The 25,453-nt window shown below is 35.3% G+C and overlaps 1 non-coding gene across 1 annotated transcript; it reads right to left on the bottom strand.

Annotated features, from left to right (window-relative positions):
- Window positions 1-838: 838 nt before the first annotated feature.
- On the bottom strand, window positions 839-945 carry LOC128289824 (small nucleolar RNA R71). The gene has a single exon (XR_008279468.1). It is a non-coding gene; the product is annotated as a small nucleolar RNA R71 (small nucleolar RNA).
- Between the last annotated feature and the right edge of the window lie 24,508 nt (window positions 946-25,453).

Raw genomic sequence — 25,453 nt, 5'->3', positions numbered from 1 at the left:
TACTACTATTCGATAGGTACATTTGCCTACATCGTGATAATTGTTAGTTTCAAGAACGATTAATTATAAGTATTTAAAACCTGTCACACGAAAATCGCGATCAAGTTTTTGGCGCTGTTGCCGGGGAACTAAGATATTAGGAACGCTCAATTTTTATTACTTTAGCCATTTAGTTTTCTTGCACTTTAATTTTAATTTTAATTTTATTATTATTTATTAATTTACTTTTTCTTTCTCTTGGCAGGTTTTTATAGTTTATGACTAGAAGAAACCTGTCGAGACCACTACATTTTGACGAAGAAATCGATCACACATTTCGCAGAAACAAAAGAGATATAAGGCGAAACTTAAGATACACAGAGAACGAGCAAAAGGATGATACTCAAACCCCAACCGAAGAGATGGCTGAAAACCAAGACAATCAGCTACCTCCTGCGATACACGTTGAACTAACAAATCAGAATCCTACTCCTCGTACTATGTATGATTATGCTAAACCTACTTTAACAGGAACTGAGTCAAGTATAGTTAGGCCTACTATTGCTACAAATAATTTTGAACTAAAACCTAACACTATTCAAATGATACAACAATTTGTTCAGTTTGATGGTTTGCAGGATGAGGATCCCAACGCTCACTTAGCAAACTTTTTGGAACTATGCAATACATTTAAAATTAATGGTGTTTTTGATGATGCCATTCGTTTTCGGTTATTCCCTTTTTCATTGAGGAACAAAGCTAAACAGTGGTTGAACTCGTTACCACGAGGGTCAATTACTACATGGGAACAAATGATCGAAAAATTTTTACTAAAATATTTCTGCAGTCTAAAATGGCTAAATTATGTAATTATATCTCTTCATTTGTGCAGATGGACTTAGAAACTCTTTACGATGCATGGGAGAGATTCAAGGACTTACTAAGAAGGTGCCCTCACCATGGGTTACCGCTTTGGCTTCAGGTTCAAACATTCCATAATGGCCTAAATCCTTCGACTCGATAAATGGTTGACGCAGCTGCTGGCGGAACCATCAATAATAAAGCACCTGAAAATGCTTATGAGTGTATAGAGGAGATGTCACTAAATAACTATCAGTGGCAAGTCATGAGGACAAAACCAACAAAAACAGTCGGTGTTTATAACGTCGATTCGGTCACCATGCTTTTTAATCAGGTAGAACTCTTGAATAAAAAAATTAATGATTTTCTTAGTTCTTCACAGGTTCACCCAGTAATGCAGTGCGAAGTAAGTGGAGGTGGATCAATCAATTCGGAATACCAACCTTATGGCCATAACATGGATAACGAGCAGTTAAATTACATGGGTAATAATTGTCGACCTCAAAACAATCCATATAGTAACACTTATAATGCAGGTTGGAGAAACCATCCCAATTTGTCATGGGGCGGTCAAGGAAATCAAAGACCACAAGATCCTCCGGGTTTTCAACAACCACCCTATCAATAGGAAAAGAAACCAAACCTTGAAGAGATGCTATCTAAATTTATCTCGGTATCAGAAACCCGTTTCCAGAACACCCAGGCAGTACTTAAAAATCAACAAGCACCGATCCAAGGGCTTGAAACTCAGATCGGCCAGCTTTCCAAACTAATCTCTGAATGACCAGAAGGTAGCTTACCAAGTAATGCTGAACCCAACCCAAGGGAACAACTCAATGCGATTAATGTTCAAGATGAAGAAGGATTCGTTGAGCCTGAGCCAGAATCGTAGCAAGCAACTATGGTGAGCAGAGATCAAAATGATGTAGGTCATAATAAAAACAAATCAGTGAATGTCGAATATAAGCCTTGTGTGTCATACCCCAACGCGACAAGGAAAGATCGCTCAGATGAACAATTTGGTAAATTCTTTAAACTCTTAAAAAAATTATACATTAACTTACCGTTTATTGAAGCTCTATCACAGATGTCAAATGCAATGAAATTTTTAAAGGAGCTTTTAGCAAATAAGCAGAAGTTGGACGAGGCGTCGCATGTGGAGCTAAATGTAGTTTGCTCCGTTATTCTACAGAATAAACTACCCAACAAACTATAAGATCTAGGGAGTTTTATGATTCCTTGCTTAATTGGTAGTTTAGATGTTAATAATGCATTAGCTAATTTAGGGGCTAGTATTAACATCATGCCCTACAAAATGTTCAAACAATTATGTCTTGGGAAACCCAAATAGACTAGGATGAGCATTCACTTAGCAGATAAAACTATAAGATTTCCTAGGGGTATTATTGAAGATGTGCTAGTTAAAATCGATAAATTTATATTTCCTGTTGACTTCATTGTTTTAGACATAGAGGAGAATACCAACACTCCTTTGATTTTAAGAAGGCCCTTTTTGGAAACTGCTAAAACGATTATTGATGTTCGCACAAGTGAGCTCACACTTCGTGTGGGAGATAAAACAATCACCCTTCAAGCTCGTAATTTTGGCAACACATCGAAAATTAAAGGTGATTGTTTAGACTATTCTACTAAAACTGACAATATGGTGCAACCTACTTTGCAGGAAATGAGTCTGAAGGAAGCACACGAGCCATTCTCAAGCAATAGTAGTAGACCTATTTATGAAGATCGAAGGCTACAAGTTGAGGAGCTAGATGAATGGTGGACGCATAAACTGAAAACACACGATAAACCAAAACTACACCAAAACGAGCTCAATACCTTTCCAAATCAACTTAAGGTTGGAGATAGAGTTTTATTAGATGCCGCCGATCCTCACATTGTCACTACCAAACCAAATAAAGATGTCTTTCTTATGGTACTTAGTATTTTCCCATTCGGTACAGTCGAGGTAAGTCATCCCAAGTTTGGCACTTTTAAGGTAAATAATACCCGTTTAAAACCTTATTTTGATAAGATGGATAGCAGGAATGAGGAGTATAAACTCCTCGAACCCCCATGACCATTCAATAGAGAGGTAAGTGAGCTTAGACTATAAATAAGTGCTTCTCAGGAGGCAACCCGAGTACTAACTGTATTCACTTCTTTAAATTTTAGTATTTTCCACCTAACTTACTAACGGAGCTCTTCAACACAGGTTTCCCACACGGACACGGCCTAGCACACGGGTGTGCCTTAGGCCGTGTGGAAACAAGGCAAAAATTTCCCCAAACACGGGCTACGATAAAGCACCACGGTCGTGTGACATGGCCGTAGGCTAACCTACCAAAATAACACGGGCGTTTGACACGCCCGTGTCTTTAACCCGTGGCCAAACCTGTCAAGTTAACACGGGCGTCCGACACGCCCATGCCAAGCAACTGTGGGCGAACCTATTAAATTAACACGGGCGTGAGAGAAGCGAACAAAGCCAGGAACGGTCGTGTGCACCCACATGCCCAAGGAACACGGGCATGGGGAAATTATCAGACGCGCCCAAATGCAAAATTCGCGAATCACATGGGCAAAAATTGGGGAACACGGGCGTGTTCCCTGACCATGTGCCCTAAAATCTATAAATAGGCTTCACTATTCATTGTCTTCTTCACCCAAAAATCCTAACCCTAGACGTTGCAAGTCCACACGGCCCCTACCACGCCCGTGCGCTGCCTCCAACTTTATTTTTGACGCTCATTCTCCCCTTTCTAGCTTTTGTTTACTCTTCTCCTTTTAATTGCACTCATTTTTCATGTTAAGTTATCATAGTAGTATGTATTTTTCATGTTCATTTCATCTCTTTATCACTCACATTTCATATCTAGAGTAGTTATTATCTTTTCATGTTGACGTTCTTCCTTGTTACATGATTTATCTGCTACATTCTATTAGTTTAAAGTGAAAATACTCATGACTTTGGGGTTGATATTCTCCATCAATAAAATGCATTGACATAGAATTATTTGCCATTTTTTTTTAGGAAACTCATACTACTGTCATGCTAATGGTACACCATAAAATTATTTTTGATTAAGTTTGCTAGTAGTTGTGACTGAGATTATTAGTTCTAATTTATGACTTCTGCCTTTTTGGATTTGCTTTTGTATTACCTTGAACATTCCTCACGACGAAATAATGGTTTTGCTTATAGGTATACAATGTCGTCTTCACGAGGAAAGAAAACCGCTATCCCTACTTCAAAGAAAAGGAAGGGAGCGTCATCTTCCTCGGGTCCCATCGCGAAAATTCCCCACCCTTTCCTGCAATTCCCCATAGGGCCCCAAGAAGAACTTTTCCAAATACTCAGGGCTCGACTTTTAATTGCGGGCCGCTGGATTGACTGGGCTACAATAGAACAAGTTCAGTTGGCTGATGCGATTCAGACCCTTCTAACCACCGACCCTTGGGAGCTTTTCTTTGGGATCATCGAGCCGACGTATCTCGAGCTTACGATAGAGTTATGCTCCATATTTCATCTTCAGACCGTGATGACGAACTATGATGATCCCAGCACGGTGCAATTTTGCCTAGGTGGATTAGTCCACCAGCTCAACGTCCTAGAATTCGCTACTGCACTGGTTTATATACGGAGGAATTCAAGGAGGAGAATGACTTACATGCTTTCAACGCCACATTCATCGTTCTCCTTTACGATACTAGGACGCACTAGTACTAGGCGCGGCCACCTACAATCCTAGCCACTCCAAGGCATCAGCTCTCCCTCCATCCCTGAGGTATCTACACGCCATTTTGGCCCACACGATTATAGGAAGGCGAGAGAGCACTGGCGTTGTCAACACTCACAACACCTACTTTCTATGGTGTATGTCGCACGGGCACGTCATCGACCTTGCCTATTTCATTGCCTTCGCGATTCAGCACCAGACGGAGCGACATAGGAAGGGGGTATCTCCATTGGCCTCTATGTGACTCGATTGGCTCGACACTTCGGGCTCCTCAGCATCGCGGCCCAAGAATCATCCTTGACCCTCATTGGCTAAATGTCTCCACAAGGCATCTCGAGCATGCTTAGCATGAGGATGATCGAAAAGTGCCAAGGAACCTACCTTCATCAATATCGTCTCGCCCAATCTACCGAGGAAATTACTGATGATGTCCCCCCACAGCACGAGGACCCACCGTCTCAGCCACCACCACCCTCTCGTCCAGTTCATGCGGCAGCTTCATATGCTGGCATCTCTGAGCGCCTCACTCGATTCGAGCAGCAGTGTTTTCAATGATTTGACAACATTGATGCTACACTATAGCAGATCTGTCAGCACCTCCAAATCTCATCGCCACCCCCACCTCGCGAACCATCTAGCGATGAAGATGTTTAAAAACTTTTATTTATTATTTTATGTTTTTACTTTTATTTTATTTTAAGACTACTTTTTATTTTTCTTTCACCGTAATTTTATTAGGACTTATAATTATTATTTCAAAATTTTTAATTTTGGCTAATTCCTATTGAGTACTTACCCTTCCTTATATATTTCCTAAAAGAGTTCCTGATTCTATCATAGTTATAAAGAGCTCCACAACTCACTATTACTCAGGAACTCGAAACTCCACCGGGAAAGGTTCTCCACGACTGTCATGTCCTACTTGACAACGACCATAGCCACCATTAGATATAATATTCTTTTGGCGCATGACTTATGGACTAACGAAACTCTACCACGGCCAGAGTATCCTCCTTCACCCTTACACCGACTATTCTTAAAAAACTCCAGTTCAAGGAAATTCATTCATCACTCAGGAAGTTTCACTCCTCTCTCTATCTTATTTTTATATTCTTATAACTATCTTTGTACATTGAGGATAATGTACATCTTAAGTGAGGGGGGCATTTATTTTACTATCAGAAAAATCCCTGAATGACTGCCTTGTTCTCTTGAAAAGCTATCATATCATATTTAGGATAAATTTTGATTGATATGATTTTGATTGATATATCTTGAATTAAAACATAGGCATTTATGCATTGATTGTTTAAACTTTAAGACATTAGAGAATCAAGCATGATAAGTTGATTTTTAAGAATTTAAAATTTTAGGTTGTTTTCCCCAAAGTTTAGGTATTACTTTAAGTTGGAATTCACAAGTTTTAAACATCAAAAAGCCATAATTTTTGTGAGATTTTTGAGCCTTTTGAGAATCTATTAATTCTTTCATGCTCACTTTTATTATTGCTTTGAGTGCGTCAGTAATTGAAACTGTTATTCTAGAACTTGCTTGATTATGCATGTCAGGACCACACTTTTTGATTTGATATGTCAAAATGAGAAAGGCACTTAGGATTAACCCACTCATGCCATGAAAAGCCTACCTCCACGATTAACCCTTAGTAAACCCCGTTGAGCTAACAAGCCATTTCTTGTATTACCCTTAATATTAACCCTTAACTCATTATTGTTGAAATCCCCTAAATTAATTTGATCCCCATTTTTGTCGAGATTGGAATTGAAATAGTTGCTTAGCTATGTTTTATTCTACTTTCTAATTTAACTTGTTTTGAAAAAAAAGTGTATACATCTTAGTAGTAGTAATCTTCTGAGCCAAAGAAGTTAAATTTCATATTCTGAGAAAAGCCCTATTGTACGCAATTGATGACTAGCTATTTTTCTAGTCAGGCAATTTTTCAATTCAATCTCGATTCTAACCTTTCCTTTCAGCTTGTGACCGCACTCACTAACCAAGCCGCGTTATAACCCTCTAAAGACCTTTTAATTGATGTTTCATCTTAATTTATAAGTGGTGGAGATTTGATTTTCATGCAAGCCTATGGTAATGACTTTTCATTATTGACTATTGAGTGCTTCATTTATTGTCCTTAAACACCTCGAGTGATTTGAGTGAATCTTTAGTGAGGATGTTAAATTCTGTGATATTCTGAATCAAAGGTAATTACTTAGATGAGGAGAGAACCTATGTTTTCAGGATAAAATGCTCAACTTGGAATGTTTGAAACTTTGATGTTCTTTTAGTTGAATCCTCAATGTATGATTACTTGTAGATTATTTTGAGATATTATCGATAGAAATTATAAGTTGAGAAGGATTTATTTTGATTATGAGTTGAGGATTTTGCTTGAGGACAAGAAAATGCTTAAGTGTGGAGGTATTTGATAAACCGTAATTTATAAATATTTTTACCCCTTGCTTAATGCATTTTATGGATGATTTTTTCTTAGAATTGGCGAATTCGATGCTCTTAATGCCTTAATTTCATGTTTTATACTTAGGTCAGCAAATGAGAGCGAAATGAACGAGAAACGAGCCAAAAACTGAGAAAATGGGCCAAAGTACGAAATCATCACGGCATGGACTTCCTCACATGGGCATACCACACGGCTGTGTCAATTTGGCAGAATTGAAGCATGACTCACACGGGCGTGTCCCTGCTGAGCCCAAGTTTAGTTAATTTAGAAAAGGCCAATTTTGAGGGTTTTTAGGCATTGCATAGCTTATAAATACACCCTAGAGGAGGAAGAAAAGAGGAAACAGAGAGAAGGAGGCAGGGAACTGCTCAAGGGAGGCCGATTGATCCATCTCAGAAGCTGGAGTCACCATCAAGACTGAAGATCTAGGTCGGGTTTGGGGTGTTATAATTTTAATATCACTACTGACGAAGATCGTTCTGATATCACCTGATATTCAACTTTAACCCTGATAACATTTCATGTAATCAAACACAAAGATCAAACATGTCAAGTTCCAAACTCGATCATCAATGTATTACTTCTATGATTATTCTTGCAAACTCTCTGCATAAGCCCAAGATTTTCATTTCAAGCACTTGTAACCACATTTTTCTCTTCTTAAGGATTAGACAGTAACTAACTTAAGTCATTTACACTATCTCACACTCAGATCTTTCTATGACAGCAGATACATTAACCATCACATTGCCTTATTGACTTAGAACACATCACAATTCATTTAATAACACATCATTGAAAATCAAGAAGTTTTTGTCCAACGTATACCCAACCAGTTCAAAGACTTTGGTCAATAATGTTCTCACTCATTCAAAGCTTTAGTAACATGTAATAGACCATTCAACTTTCACAAGATGAAAATTTTATCATTCAAAGCAGGTTTAAATTGTGTCGAAGTCTTCTAAGATGTATATATATACACTTTTCGTTCAGACTACTTGTCTTTTACCCAGAAAGAGATAAAATCTTATTCCCAGGCATGAGTACCTCATTTAATCTTTCAAATAGTAATAAATATTGGATGAACAACTAAGTCAATCATAGCCATCAATACATGACATTTTAAGAGATCCCTTTTTTTTACCAGTCGATAGAACGGTTTGACATGTAATCATTCATGTAACAGCCTGATTTTGGGCTCTGCTGGAATGGTGCTTTTGAGACCACCAAGACGAAGTTATAGAAATTATTTTATTATTATTTTAGAGTTATAGCATGTTTATATTAGTGCATGAAAAATTTGGTGAAGTAATTTTATCGTTTGTGGGATTAATTGTGAAAAAGGACTAAATCGCATAAAGTGCAAAAGTCTAAAAGTCTTAATTTTATAGCTAAAGGGGTTAAATTGTAATGTATCATAAATTGGGGGTATTTAAAGGGTAAATAGACCCTTAGATAATAGCTTGGCCCGCCATGAGACAAAGAATTAAGGTAGTCAAATGTTAGGTAAATATTTGGTGGCTTATTTGACCAAAAAGAAATAAAAGAAAAGAAAGATGATATCATCCCTTTTCACCATTTCTTCTCCACTGAAAATTCAGCCATTGTAGGGGTTTGAAAGCTTGAAAATTTAAGTAAATTGTAACCCTCTCAAGTAAGTGATTTTGATGGTCTTTCTTAATGATTTTTGTATTTTTAGAACCCTTATAGCATGAGCTTTCAAATGAGGAGACTATTTTGCAAAATGGTTGAAAGTCTAGGGTTTCACCATGAGAGTGTTCATGTTGTTTTCTAAAATTTTATGGAAGAAAATGAATCATAGTTGTGAAATAAACAATTTTTGTGCTAGAACTTCTCATGAAAACCCTAATAGGACCATTTTGTAAAGTTTGTAAAATAGATAGTAATATTGTGAAGTATTAGAAATTTGGGGTTTCCATAAGAGATATAAATGGTCGATTAGTCTTGACTAATAAGGAAACTCGATAAAAATCAATTTTCGAGTGTAGGGGTAAAATGGTCATATTGTGAAAGTTTAGGGGCAAAATGGTAAATTTTCCAAAAATGTGAATTGTTGCTTGAGTAAATTATCTAGTGATTAAATGGAAGAATTTTTATCATTTTAGATCAAGAAATACAACATCAAAACCTAGATTGAGGGAAAGCCATGCTAGTAGACTAAAACCGATTAGTCGCCTACATTTTGTGATCCGAGGTAAGCTGTATGTTAGTAATGCAACTATATCTTTATAATGTGTAATTGAGTTGATATGGAATAAATTGTCTTGATTTTGGAATATGAGAATACATGTTGAAAAATTTACGTAGTAAAAACTTCCGTTGAACCTTTAGAATAGACTTGGATATTTGTACCGTGATAATGGGTGATATGTGTGCTAGTGTAAGACATGTCTGGACATGCATCAACCACAACATGAGAGCTAGTATAAGACATGTCTGGGACATGTATCGGCCTTGAGATATTTTAGCCAGTGTAAGACATGTTTGGGACATGCATCGGCATTGAGACAAAAGCTAGTGTAAGACATGTCTGGGACATGCATTGGCCTTGCGATATACAAGCTACTGTAAAGCCTGTCTAGGACATGGCATCGACACCGAAAAATGAGAGCCAATGTAAGACCATGTCTGGGACATGGCGTTGGCATCTTAACCCATGTTACTGCTATTGAGTATCCAGTAGAATTCCAAATGGTTCAACGAAAGATTTATGATTTTATATTGAGATGAGAAAAGTTATGATCATGTGATGAGTGGTACAGGTATCTATATGAAATGTAAGGTATGACGATGAGTAAGTTTTACCTTTGCCTATTTATGGTATTCATGAATAAGCTATGAAAGGTTATGAGCATATTGTTTATAATGACTAGTTGATGTTTATTTTCATGCAACTTACTAAGCTTAATGCTTACCCTATTTTCCTTTCCATTTTCTTATAGTGTTGCCACTCGAGGATCCTTGCCTATGTCAGAGAAGCCAATCACACTATCTTTCCAAGCACTTGGTATAGTTAGATCTTTTATTATTGATTATGGCATGTATAGGGCCCTTTGGTTTTGTTTTAGTGTCATATTATTTTGGGCCAAATGTGTTGGCTTCTTTTAATATTTGACTCATTTTGTACAAGGCCATGAAAAATGGCTAATATGAATGCAAAGTAGTCTTTCATGAATGAGAATTTTTTGGTATGGTTGAATACATGAATTGTATATAGACTTCAGCTATGGTTGTTGTTATGTTGTGTTTCAGGGTGGGAAAGGGCTTGGTAGATAGCCCTATATTGTCCACACGGTAGACACACGGGCGTGTGCATAGGCCGTGTGTCACACATGGCCAGCCCCATGAGCGTGTTGTCCTGTCGTGTGGTCCCTGCACGTAAAAAATTCAAGTCAATATGCATAGTAGTAAACACACGGGCAGAGACACGGCCGTGTGTCTCAGCCGTGTGGAGGACACGGCCGTATGTCTCAGCCGTGTGGAGGACACGGCCGTGTGTCTCAGCCTATGGCCACGAGCATGTGCCTCGGTCATTTTCCTTAAATTGGATGCTGGCGTCAGAAACAGAATGCCAAGATTTTTAGATACGAGCTAAGAGTCGGGCGTGTCATGGCCGTGTGAGGGACATGGGCCATAGACACGGGTGTGTGTCAAGACGTGTGAAAACCCCTCTAGGTTCGAACTTAGAATTTAATTCACACGATGCTTAGGCCATGCATGTCACAGGGGCCATTAGCACGGCCATGTTATAATGACCACACGGGCGTGTTTCCCTTCCACACAACCGTGTGCCCTGTTTTAAGAGTTATTTTTATTTAGTTAGTTTAAGGACCCGAGTTTGTTCCAAGTGGTTTCCAAGGGATGTTTGGGTTCTCGTAAGCCCATGTTAAAGAAGTTTGACATAATTAGAAAATTTTTTAAATTTTGAGCAAGTCATGGTGACTTGGAACGTTCGTATGCATCTGTTTAAGTGTTGTAACGCCTCGTACTCCGCCCCAGCATAGGGCTCGGGTGTGGGGTGTTACAATTCAAAACTCACTTATCATATTAATCAAAGTCTATTTCAATTGCATTAGCTCAAGATAACAAGGATGCCTCAATTGAATGCATTAACTTTGATTAACTTACTCGGGGAAAAGAATCCACCATACGAACTGAAATTGCAATTTCACCATTTATGCCTTTGTCGATATCAGTTCAACCCACTGGAATTAGGTGCAACATGAATAATATACCTTCCCGTATATATATCGAATAAGACATTAATTAAAAGAAACATAATTACAACATCATGTGTATTTTCTCATAAAGTCCCAATGGATGAAATGTAATAGAATGCCAGAGGGTAAATAGGGCAGTACAGGTTATATATACTAGTCGGACTATCACTACTTCCATCCATACATCATGATTAGAAAACATTCCCATATAATAAGAATTTTATCAGAATAGCAATTACCTTAGAAATATTTCTGAGAACAATTTAAACATACAGAATACCTTAGAAAAAGACTGCCATAATCTGGTATCTTACTTTTCAACATTATTCCTTCAATTATTTCTGCCATCATAAATCTCACATCATGCTTTTCATTGAAGAAGTTTAGTTCTAAAGAAATTCTAGTTAATACATTTCTCAACAGCTTACCTTACTAGTCTTGTCTTTACTTATCAATCCAATTTAATCTCTGATCATATTCATAATCACTCTATAGCTGAACCCTTTGGTATCATACTTGTGAGTTTATTCAACTCTGATCTCATAAAAATTCTTTACAAAACACCACTTTGGTAAAGGGGGCGGGGTTGTAAGGTCCCTCGCTCGTTTTTCATAATCATATACATATAACACCAGCTTATTATTAGAGTAACATTTTCATGAGCATATCATTCACTTTAGGAAAATATTATTCACGTTCATATGAAACGAACTTTCCAGTTATCTTATTTAAACAAACGCACTAATGCATGCATCGTATGAATTTTGAATAGCTTTACTAATCTCATTCATTCAATCAAATAAATCAGGCACAAAACATCATGTAAGGGACAAATAAGCATGGATAAATATATCAAAATCTAAACTTTCATCTTGTACATCATTATATACATATCATTACAATCATATAGATCAATCCAAGCAATTTAACACATTTGCTCAAGCTATACGAGCTTGCCAATCATAATTATTCAAACAAGTATACATGATCATTCATTCTATTAATAAGGTTGGTGAGTTACTCAACTACATACATTCACCAAAGTAAATCAATCATATACATCATAGAGCTATCAATTAAACATAAATAAGCTCATTGCAATATATTCCTGTAACAGCCCGGTTTAGACCTTAATAGGAATAGTAGTTTTGGGACCACAAATTTGAGTAAAAAAAATATTTTAATATTATTTACTATGTCTACAACATGATATATTATATGAAAGAAAATTTCGTCTGAAAATTTTATCGTTTGTGTACTCGATTTAATAAAAATGACTTAATCGCGTAAAATGTAAAAGTGACTAGCTAATTGTGTAAGTGACGAACTGTTCTTGTTCTTTAAATATGGATGCCTTAAAATGAAATTAGGCAATTGATAATAGGATGGACGAAAGTAGACAACCAATCTTAAGTTGTTATATTAATTTATAAAGGTTATTATAGTAAATTATGAAATAATAAGTAATATAATAAAACATAATTAAAAGACATGCATTTTTGTTCATGCTTTTGGCTGAATCTTAAGAAAGAAAAAGAGGTTAAAAGCTTTTAAACATTCGACACTTTGGAAGCTTGATTCAAGTTAGTTTTTGTTCAGTTATTGATAATTTTTATGTTTTTGAGATCGTTGTTATGTTATCTATCAAATCCATGTTTCAATTTTTGAATTTGATGGCAATTTTGTATTTTTCCATTGTTGAAATCCTGTGATATTTGTTGTTTGATGCTGGAAAGTAAAAGATATGTGATAGATTAACATGTTTTGTACTTGAAGTTTTGATGATTTTGAGTAATTAAAGCTAAATTGAAAAAATAATAAATTGAGGGATGAAAATGTAAAATAAATGAAATGTATGGACTTGTATGAATATAAGGAACATTCGGCCTAAGCATAGTGTATTCAAATTTTGTATGTTGTGTTTTGTGTAATTTGGACTAAATTGTAAAAAGTGTAAAATGTTAGGGGTAAAATAGTAATTTTCCCATTTATGTGTTTTTGGACTATATTGAATAGAATTATGTTTGAATGAGTTTAATTTGAATATGTTTAGATCAAGTACAAAAGAAATCAGATTTGGATCGAGGAAAAACCAAACTTGTCGAATAGTCGTCCCATTTCGATTACTTTGTCCGAGGTAAGTTTATAAGTAAATAGATGTTGTGTATTTTAAATAAATACGAGCTTATTATGCTGAAATGATTTATGTGAAGCATATATGTTGTTAGCTGAATGTGTATATGCTAAGGAGCTGTATTTACAAATTCATTTTGACCAAGATATGATGTCCGAAAGCCCCATATGAACCTTAAGAATAGCTAGGATACATATGTCATGACATAGGATTCCTATATGTGATGTGCGAGTAAGACCATGGCATTGATATATGTGTGCGAGTAAGACCACGTTTAATACGTTGGCATCGATATGTGATTCCGATATATGTGTGCGAGTAAGACCACCTTTGATACGTTGGCAATGATATGTGATTCTGATATATGTGTGCGAGTAAGGCCACGTTTAATATGTAGGCATCAATATGTGACTTCAATAAATATATGCGAGTAAGACCCTGTCTGAGACAGTGGCATCGATATGTGATTACCTGTAAGACCACGTCTGGGACATTGGCATTGTACGATATGTGAGATTATCCGAGTATCCTATTCAATTCTGAATGTTTCAAAAGGAAATATCGAGTTAAGATCGAATGAGAAATCAAGCTAAAATGTCATGTATGTGCTAGTTTAAATGATTTCAAGCTAAAATGTCATGTATGTGCTAGTTTAAATGATTTGAAAGATAAGGTAAGTACATACTTGAGATGAACATATGAAATATGCATTATGAAAGTGAGAATTATATATGCTTATGAACATATGTGTATTCGGCCAAAGTGAATATAATTAGATATTGTTCATGTGATGGTATATGAGTTTCAAGCATGAAAAGTGTGTATTTGGTTAAATATTATTTGATTCGGTTTAGTTGAATTTAATACAAATGTTCATTTGCTTATTATTTTCTTATGACTTACTAAGCTATTTAAGCTTACTGTGTGAGTACTTGTTTATTGTTTTATATATTTTTGAAAGCTGGTTACGAGCTCGGGGATCATCAAGGGACATCATCACACTATCAGTCATCTTTGCGGTATTTTAAAAGATCGAATTATAAACTTATGGCATTTATAGGCTAGCATTTGTTTTGGTTGGTTTTGAAAGTTCATATATGTATAAGCTAGTCTTAATGTGTTTGGAATTTGAATGTGTATATAAGGCAATGCGAAAATGGCTTGATTTCTATGCTTAAGTTTGGTTTTATATGTTATTGATTAAAATGTTTGATGTGTTTGGTTTTGGTAATTCGGTATTTGTGATTGAATTATGTGGTAAAGTGTTTAAATATTATGTTAATATTGAGTTTAGTAGTACCATTATGTGCGGATTATGCTATGCTTGGATATGGATGTTTAATTGGTTGATACGGTTAATTTAATTTAGTTTTATAATAATATGAACGTATATTTCTTAATTGTTGTATGGAAGATTGATTAAATAACCGAAGGTATATAATAAATTGGTTAAGTTGTATATGTGAAATTTTGATTAGATTTAGGGTATATGGAATTGGCTTATTTTGACTAGGTTAAAGTGCTTGTAAAATGGTTAATGCTAGTCAAGTGAGCAATGTATATATTGGTTTAGGTTGCAAATGTAATTCGGTCATCGGATATGCTTGCATGTAATTGTATAATATTAATATTTAGTTGCAAGGTGTAGCTTAATTTGAGCTAAAATGTTCATGTGGAAAAGTATATATATATGAATGTATTGACATTATTTTAGAAGTCCAAATGCTATATTGCAAAATCAATAGATTCGGTTTGTGATGATTAATGTTAAACATGACTTGAATTGATAAAGTTAGCCTATTAATGAACACAAATATCTGCACATAATTTACATTTGATAGGTATCTATAAATTTGGATGTGGTTAGATGTGCATAATGCTTTGATGTGTAAAGTTGCATAATACATTCATATTGCTAAGTTGTTAATGCCATGAATGCTATTGGATAATATTGCTAAGTTGTTAATGCCGTGAATGCTATTGGATAATAAATTGTGTTATATGGTTTATTTGGTCTAATATGTGCACGAATGATTAATGAATTAAAATGCTTGATTTTTTTATTTAGGTATTCAAATAATATTAAAATGATGAGCACATGATTTGAATGATGTATTATTAAAGTAATTGTGGTATGACTTTGGAACATGGCCATTGAAAATTAAGTATGATATATGTCTGATCTGGGTTCAGTTGAACTTTGTGATATGATTTGCACACGCAGTATGATTTATATTTAAACTTTGATTAATAAGAAGTTATATTTATATATATTTGCGAATATGTGATTCTGTAAATGTACTAAAGCTGAATTTTCTTTGAAAATGCCTTGTAATCCTAATCCGATGATGGATAGGGGTTAAGGGTGTTGCATTTGATTGGTATCAGAGCTACAGTTTAGTCGATTCTAGGACTAACATAGCACATGTGAGTCTATCTATACATGCCATAATTATAAACTGCGATAGTGTGATGATTCTTGACAGTTAAAAATGTGTTTTCTTATAGAAATGGATCCTGATCGAGTCGTAACGGATGACGTAGAATATAATGCGCCCGCTCCTGCTCAGAGTGCAGTGCCAGCTGATTCTAGGGCGATTTCGAGTAATATAGAGGGAGAGGCTAAGCAAGCCTTGTTCCAGTTAATGAATGAGTGGTTCACAGAGTTCATTAGAACGAATCCGGCTGCTCAACAATCTCCGCCCGTCAAGTTCCCATAACTTCCCAAGTTATACGACAGGAAAAGAAAAGAAAAGAAAAATTGATTTTGAAGCTGGAGATTCCTGTGAGAGATCATCAGGTAAATCATTTCAGTCTGCATCAAAGAAATTCTGAAATGATTATAACCGTTCAAAGGCTAATGTGGGATAGTCGAGTGGAGATCGTGCTAGATCACATTCGAGCTTCAGAGCTTCAACTACTTTGATTGCTAGTGTTGAAAATTTCAGATCTGATCGACCTGAGTGCAAACTTTGTGGTAAAAGACATATGGGTATTTTTAGATTGAACAATCAAGCTTGTTTCAAATGTGGATCCTTAGATCACTTCATCCAAGATTGTCCTGAGTCAGTTGAGCGAGAGATTGTGCTAAATCCAAGATCGAGTAACATTTCTACCGATGGTAGGTCTTCTAGAAATGGGGGAAATGTAAGTAGCAGTCAGAGAGGAATTAAAGACACAACAGTTCAATCTGAGGCTCGTGCAGATGCCAAAGCTATTTCCATTCGCGCACGCGAGGAGGCTTCATCCTCCGATGTTATTTCTGGTACATTCACTCTCTATGATACTAGTATAATTGCATTGATTAATCCTGGTTTAATTCATTCTTATGTATGCAAGACCTTAATATTCAGTAAGATTTTGTCTGAAGAGTCTGCTGAGTTTGTGATTAGAATATCAAACCCCTTGGGTCGGTGTGTTTTGGTTGATAAAATATGTAAGAATTATCTGTTGATGGTTCGAGATTCATGTCTTCCAGTTGATTTGATGATGTTATCATTCGACGAGTTCTGAGTATGGATTGGTAGACTTTGCACAATGCTGTTGTAAATTGCAAATGAAAGACTATTGATTTAAGATGCCAAAATGATGAGATTAATTAGATTGAGTCTAATGATCTGAATGGTTTACCAGTAGTGATATTTTCAATGTTAGCTAAAAAATATGTGAGAAAGAGTTGTGAAGCTTACTTTATATATGTGTTTGGTAGTAAAGTGACCGAAAGAAAGATTGAATCACTACCAGTTGTGTGCAAGTATCCGGATGTGTTTCTTGAAGAATTGCCAGATTTACCATCTATCCGATAAGTAGAGTTTGGTATTGAATTAGTGCCGAGGATGACTTCGATATCGATAGCTCCGTATAGAATGGCACCTATTGAATTAAAAGAATTGAAAGTTCAGTTGCAAGAGTTGACAGATAGAAGTTTTGTGCGACCGAGTTTCTCTCCTTGAGGTGAACCAGTTTTTGGTTATAGACAGCTCAATAAGGTAACTATAAAGAATAAATATCCATTGCCATGGATTGACAACCTTTTCGATTAACTTAAAAGGGCTATAGTGTTTTCAAAGACATATTTGAAATCAGGTTACTATCAATTACGAGTTAAAGACTCTGATGTGCCATAGACTACTTATCGAATGAGGTACGGACACTATGAGTTTTTGGTTATGCCTTTCGGACTTACTAATTCACCTACAATTTTTATGGATTTGATAAACCAGATCTTCAGATAGTATCTAGATTGATTTGTGGTTGTGTTCATAGATGACATATTGATATATTCTCGTGATGAATCCGAACATGCTGAACATTTGAGACTAGTGTTACAAACTTTGTGAAATAAACAGTTGTATGCGAAGTTCAGTAAATATGAGTTCTGGTTACGTGAAGTCTGTTTTCTGGGACATGTTGTATCAGCATCGGGTATTTGGGTTGATCCGAGTAAAATTTCAGCTATACTTGATTGGAAACTTTCGAGAAATGTTTCTAAAGTCTGAAGTTTTTTAGGACTTGCTGGTTACTATAGACGATTCATAAAAGGTTTCTCTATGATTGAAACCCTGATGACGAAGCTATTGTAGAAAGATGTTAAATTCGAATGGTCAGAAAAGTGCCAGAAAAGTTTTGATCAATTGAAAGCCCTTTTGACCGAGGCTCCAGTACTAGTTCAGCCAGAATCTGGTAAATAATTTATTACCTATACTGATGCATCTTTAAATGGTTTGGGTTGTGTGTTAATACAGGAAGGCAAAGTCATAGCTTATGCCTTGAAACAGTTAAAGCCAGACAAAAAAAATTACCCGACGTAAGACTTAGAATTGATAGTCATTGTGTCTTTATTCAAAATATGGCACCATTACCTATTCAGTGAGAAATGTCAAGTTTATTTTGATCATAAAAGCCTGAAATATTTGATGACTCAGAAAGATCTGAAATTGAGACAGCATCGGTGGTTAGAGCTGTTAAAAGACTATGAGCTTGTGATTGACTACCATCCGGGAAAGATTAATGTTATTTGCTAATGCTTTAAGCCGAAAGTCACTATTTGCTTTACGTGCAATGAATGCGAATATGGCTATGTCTGATGATGGTTTGATAATATCTGAATTAAAAGCAAGACCGTTATTTATTCAATAGATTTGTAATTCTCAGAAAGTTATAATGATTTGTTAGCAAAACGGGTCCAATATGATTTGAGTGTTGATTCAGAGTTTCTAGTTGGTGCTGAGGATTGCCTGAGGTTCAGAAACTGAATATGTGTTCTGAGAAATTCAGAGTTCATTTAGATGATTTTGATCAAAGCTTATAATAGTCAATTATCTATTCACCCGGGTAATACGAAAATGTACAATGATTTGAAACAACTTTAATAGTGGCATGGTATGAAACAAGACATTTCTGACTTTGTTTCGAAATGTTTAGTCTGTTAGCAAGTAAAAGCTGAGCATCAAGTTCCTTTCGGATTGTTTCAACCGATCATGATACCTGAGTGGAAATGGGACAGAATCATGATGGATTTTGTATCTGGTTTACCGTTGACACTGAGCAAGAAAGATGCAATATGGATTATTGTGGATAGATTGACTAAATTGGCTCATTTTTCTGGTTCGTACAAATTACTCGCTTGATAAGCTAGCTGAATTGTATGTTTCTCAGATTATGAGATTATTGAACGTATTGGGCCGGTTGTGTATAGATTATTGTTGTCACCTAAGTTAGAAAAGATCCATAATGTATTCCATGTGTCGATACTTCATAGATATCGATCTGACTCCTCACATGTGATTAATCCATCAGATATTGAGATTAAATTTGATATGACATATGAGGAAGAACTGATTTGTATTCTGGCTCACGAAGTTCAAGAATTGCGAAATAAGAAAATTATGTTAGTGAAAGTACTGTGGCATAAACATGAAATTGAAGAGGCAACATGGGAGCCAAAAGATACAATGAAAGAATATTATCCAAACCTATTCACCGGTAAGATTTTCGAGGACGAAAATCCCTAAGGGGGAGAGTTGTAACATCCCGATTTAGACCCTAATCGTAATAGTGGTTTTAGGACCACAAATCCGAGTCAAAAAAATATTTTAATATTATTTTCTATGTCTACAACATGATATATTATATGTGTCAAAATTTCGTGTGAAAATTTTATCATTTGTGTACTCGATTTAATAAAAAGGACTTAATCACGTAAAATGAAAAAATGACTAGCTAATTGTGTAAGTGTCGAATTGTTGTTGTTCTTTTAATATGGATGCCTTAAAATGAAATTAGGCCAACTGATAATAGGATGGATGAAAGTAGACAACCAATATTAAGTTGTTATATTAATTTATAAAGGTTATTATAGTAAATTATGAAATAATAAGTATTATAATAAAACATAATTAAAAGACATACATTTTTGTTCATGTTTTTGGCCGAATCTTAAGAAAGAAAAAGAGGTTAAAAGCTTTTGAACATTCGGCACTTTGGGAGCTTGATTCAAGGTTAGTTTTTGTTCGGTTTTTAATAATTTTTATATTTTTGAGATCGTTGCTATATTTTCTATCAAGACCATGTTTCAATTTTTGAATTTGATAGTGATTTTATATTTTGCCATTGTTGAAAGCTTGTGGTTTTTGTTGTTTGATGCTGGAAAATAAAAGATGTGTGATAGATTAACATGTTTTGTACTTGAAGTTTTCATGATTTTGAGTAATTAGGGATAAATCAAAAAAATAATAAATTTAGGGACTAAAATGTGAAATAAATGAAATGTATGGATTTGTATGAACATAAGGAACATTCGGTCTAAGCATAGTGTATTCAAATTTTGCATGTTTTGTGTTTTGTGCAATTTGGACTAAATTGTAAAAAGTGTAAAATGTCAGGGTAAAATAGTATTTTGCCAATTTATGTGTTTTTGGACTAAATTGAATAGAATTATGTTTGAATGAGTTTAATTTGAATATTTTTATGTAACGACCCAAAATAGTATAAACATAAGGAACATTCGGTCTAAGCACAGTGTATTCAAATTTTGTATGTTTTGTGTTTTGTGCAATTTGGACTAAATTGTAAAAAGTGTAAAATGTCAGGGTAAAATAGTAATTTTCCCACTTATGTGTTTTTGGACTAAATTGAATAGAATTATGTTTGAATGAGTTTAATTTGAATATGTTTATGTAACGCCCTAAAAATCCCAAACTCCCGAACTTTCATTTTTTCGGTTTCGAATAAATATTGCGTTTAACATTCCTAGTCAAGTGTTAATTATATGATAGTAGGTCTTGGTTAAGGTTTGAGTTCGAACTTAGGGGTGAAGGAAATTATGGTTTAATTATTAAAAGAAAGCCTTGTGGTGGAGTGGCAAGTGGCGTCACATGCAACGCAAAGAGGTATGGGGTTCGAATCCCTCCTTGCTCAAAAGAAGGATTTATTTTTGCTTAACGGATGGACAGTGGTGGCGTTGGATATGAACACTGTAGGGACTAATAAGAGGAGAAAATTGAGGAAGGGATTAGGGAGTTATCAGGGGGAAAAATTAGGAGATGAGGAGTGAAGAAGAGGTAGAGCCGAATTGGGAATTTGGGCATAGGAAATTCAGCCATAGAGGCTATATATAGGTGCTGAATGTGAGGTTGCCAGGCTAATGCCGAATTCTCCCTCACCTTGTTTCCAGAAAACACCTTTTTTCTCCAAATATCTAAAAGTCGAAAATCCCTTGTTCTTCCTTCTTTTTCTTTGTGCCGATTCTTCATTCTTCCCTACTCAAAGTTTTCTTTTTGATTCACCTCTAGTTTTAAATGATTTTTACTTTTCTTTGTGCCGAATAACCTTTTTCACCATACAAGTTTCAAGAGCCGAATATCCTCTGTGCCACCACTACCTTTTCCACTCGGTCAATTCTAGTGTAAGTGCTTTGTTCTCTCAATCGATTTTGCTAGTATAGATCACTTTGTCCCTCACTTCTTCTAATCGGTTTTAGTAGGATTAGTATCAAATCCCAGTCTTTTGGATCCCTGTCGATTTCCTCCTTAGGTGTGAGATATTGGTAAGTGTTCTTCACTTCTGTAAAGGTTGGCCGAATAGGCTTTAGTAGTAAAAGGAGACACATGATGGATACAAGTCACCCAATATGTTTTTAACGATAAAAGTTAATACAGATCTGGGAAGTACTCGTGATTAGTGATCAAGGAAAAGCTATTAAGACTTGGCGTTTCAGGTAAGGTTAAGGTGAGACTTCGGCTTCTGGTAAAGTATTCGATAAGTATATGTGAGTAATCATTCAATGATATTAATTGCAGGTTCATGGTAAGGGGGATCGTAGCACGGTTTATTACCAGGTGTGTACATACACTACACACACACAAGTAGATAAGCAAATCCCGAAATGCCAAAAAGCCGAAATGCCAAAATGCCAAAATGCCGAAATGTCAAAAGTTTGGCCACGGTAGTCTTACGAGTGTGCGAACACTCTTAAGGGGGAAACTGATAGGTTATCTGAGGCCCTATGGGCGATTCCATTGACTTGGGCCCTGTTTTGGCCAACCGAGCCAGAATGGGCTAAGTGGGCCCGATAGGCTGTGGGGCCCAAAATAGGCAAAATTGGCAACTTGATGATAAGTGATGGAAATTAGATGAAAGCATGAATATGAATGCGATTTGGGTCTAATGGGCCATATGAATGTAATTTGGGCCTAATGGGCCATATGAATGAGATTAGGCCTAGTGGGCCATATGCATGTATGTAGACATGTTTGGGCTGTGTAAGGGGTTTTTGGCCTAGTATCTAATAACTGTTTAATTGACATAAAAATTAATTAATTTATTGAGACCGTGGACAAGTCATAGGGTTAAGGTGTGGCAACGGGTATATGCATGTCTAGGATTAGATCTAGGGAGAGCTTGGTACTTAAGCGGTCTTAATGACTCACCTCGTCTTCTCTAGAGTCTTACTTGGTGCATAGTATTCGTTCATCTTAGCTCATAGGATTTGTTAACGGGCCATGGTAAGTAAAAACCCATAATAAAAAAATTACCGAAATGCCCCTAAGGGCGAGAATGACTAAAATACCCATAAGTGTTGAATGTAAGACTTATGGATGTTACATGTATATCTACTGCATACATACGATATTCTGTTTAGGTTGCATATGGGTTGGGAATTATGGAACAGAGGAAGTATATGAGGATCGAATGGTTGCTTGACAACCGTGGATCCACCGACGGCTTTTAAGCCCAATATGTGATTGGCAGCTTACTGCAATGAAGGTAGTTCTGCAACTGGGCTACTATTGATGTGTATCGGGGGACGGAGTTGATGTGTAACGGTTGGATTATTAGGGTGGGCTGCTCTGCATTGCATTGCATGTATGATGTTATGGTGATTGATGAATGCTTATTACTCATCGACGGTTGTACACACTGGGTTTTCGAAAACTCACTCCCTCTTTTATTTTTCTCAGGTGATGCTCAGTAGAAGGTTCGATGTTTGGAGGGACTCGGAGGTGGCCAACTTGCAAGACGACTTGGACTTGTTTTTTTAAAAAGAAAGCTTATAGTTTCTAGCTTATTAAGTAAATTCAGACTGGAATGAAATAAGGCATTCCTTTTTATTATTATTTGGACTACTATTTTTATGCGTTGTAATTATGAGAAGGTAAACATGGGTTTCCTAAATCATAGATTTTTTTTCTACGTTTCCGCAACTAAATTTTAAAATGACTGGCTTTCATAAATCATATGTTTTAAACAAGCTTTTGCAATTGAAAGAGAGTTTTTATAAGTTAATTAAGGTTTCTCATTTTAAGAAGGGTTTCCAATGAAAACAAGATTTTTGCTAAAACACTTCAATGTGACATGCCAGATTCGGCCATAACGTCCGGGCCGGGTTTGGGGTGTTATAGTTTAGATCAAGAACAAAAGAAATCCGATTTGGATCGGGTAAAAACCAAAGTTGTCGAATAGTCGTCCCATTTCGATTACTGTTGTCTAAGGTAAGTTTATAAGCAAATAGATGTTGTTTATTTTAAATAAATACGAGCTTATTATGCTGATATGATTTATGTGAAGTATAGATGTTGTTAGCCGAATGTGTATATGCTAGGGGGCTTTATTTACAAATTCTTTTTGACCGAGATATGGCATCTGAAAGCCCCATATGAACATTAGGAATAGCTAGGACACAAATGTCATGACATAGGATTCCTATATGTGATGTACGAGTAAGACCACGTTTAATACGTTGGCATCGATATCTGATTTCGATATATGTGTGCAAGTAAGACCACGTTTAATACGTTGGCATCGATATGTGATTTTGATATATGTGTGCGAGTAAGACCACTTTAGTACGTTGGCATCGATATGTGACTTTGATATATGTGTGTGAGTAAGACCCTGTCTGGGATAGTGGCATCGATATGTGATTACATGTAAGACCACATCTGGGACGTTGGCATTGTACGATATGTGAGATTATCTGAGTATCCTATTCAATTCCGAATGGTTCAACGGGAAATATTGAGTTAAGATCGAATGAGAAATCGAGCTAAAATGTCAGGTATTTGCTAGTTTGAATGATTTGAAAGATAAGGTAAGTATATACTTGAGATGAACATATGAAATGTGCATTATGAAAGTGAGAATTATATATGCTTATGAACATATGTGTATTCGGCCAAGTTAATATAATTAGATATTGTTCATGTGATGGTATATGAGTTTCAAGCATGAAAAGTGTGTATTTGATTAAAGATTATTTGATTCGGTTTAGTTGATTTAATACTAATATTCATTTGATTATTATTTGCTTATGACTTACTAAGCTATTTAAGCTTATTGTGTTAGTATTTTTTTATTGTTTTATAGATATTTGAAAGCTGGTTACGAGCTAGAGGATCATCAAGGAACTTCGTCACACTATCAATCATCATTGCAGTATTTTAAAAGATCGAATTATGAACTTATGGCATGTATAGGCTAGCATTTGTTTTGGTTGGTTTTGAAAGTGCATATATGTATAAGCTAGTCTTAATGTGTTTGGAATTTGAATGTGTATATAAGGCCATGCGAAAATGGCTTGATTATTATGCTTAAGTTTGGTTTTATATGTTCTTGATTAAAATGTTTGATGTGCTTGGTTTTGGTAATTCGATATTAGTGATTGAATTATGTGGTAAAATGTTTAAATATTATGTTAATATTGAGTTTAGTAGTACCATTATGTGCGGATTATGCTATGCTTGGATATGGATGTTTAATTGATTGATATGGTTAATTTAATTTAGTTTTATAATAATATGAACGTATATGTCTTAATTGTTGTATGGAAGATTGATTAAATAGTTGAAGGTATATAATAAATTGGTTGAGTTTTATATGTGAAATTTTGGTTGGATTTAGGGTATATGGAATTGGGTTATTTTGACTAGGTTAAAGTGCTTGTAAAATGGTTAATGCTAGTCAAGTGAGCAATGTATATATTGGTTTAGGTTGCAAATGAAATTCAGTCATTGGATATGTTTGTATGTAATTGTATAATATTAATATTTAGTTGCAAGGTGTAGCTTAATTTGAGCTAAAATATGCATGTTGAAAAGTATATATATATGAATGTATTGACGTTATTTTAGAAGTCAAAATACTATATTGCAAAATCAATAGATTCGGTTTGTGATGATTAATGTTAAACATGACTTGAATTGATAAAGTTAGCCTACTAATGAACACAAATATGTGCACATAATTTACATTTGATAGGTATCTATAAATTTGGATGTGGTTAGATGTGCATAATGCTTTGATGTGTAAAGTTGCATAATACATTCATATTGCTAAGTTGTTAATACTGTGAATGCTATTGGATAATAAATTGTGTTATATGGTTTATTCGGTCTAATATGTGCACGAATGATTAATGAATTAAAATGCTTGATTTTTTTTTATTTAGGTATTCGAATAATATTAAAATGTTGAGCACATGATTTGAATGATGTATTATTAAAGTAATTGTGGTATGACT

This window comes from Gossypium arboreum, chromosome 2, assembly GCF_025698485.1.
Source record: "Gossypium arboreum isolate Shixiya-1 chromosome 2, ASM2569848v2, whole genome shotgun sequence".
In the NCBI taxonomy this organism is placed as follows: domain Eukaryota; kingdom Viridiplantae; phylum Streptophyta; class Magnoliopsida; order Malvales; family Malvaceae; genus Gossypium; species Gossypium arboreum.
This window is presented reverse-complemented; position numbering and strand designations above follow the sequence as displayed.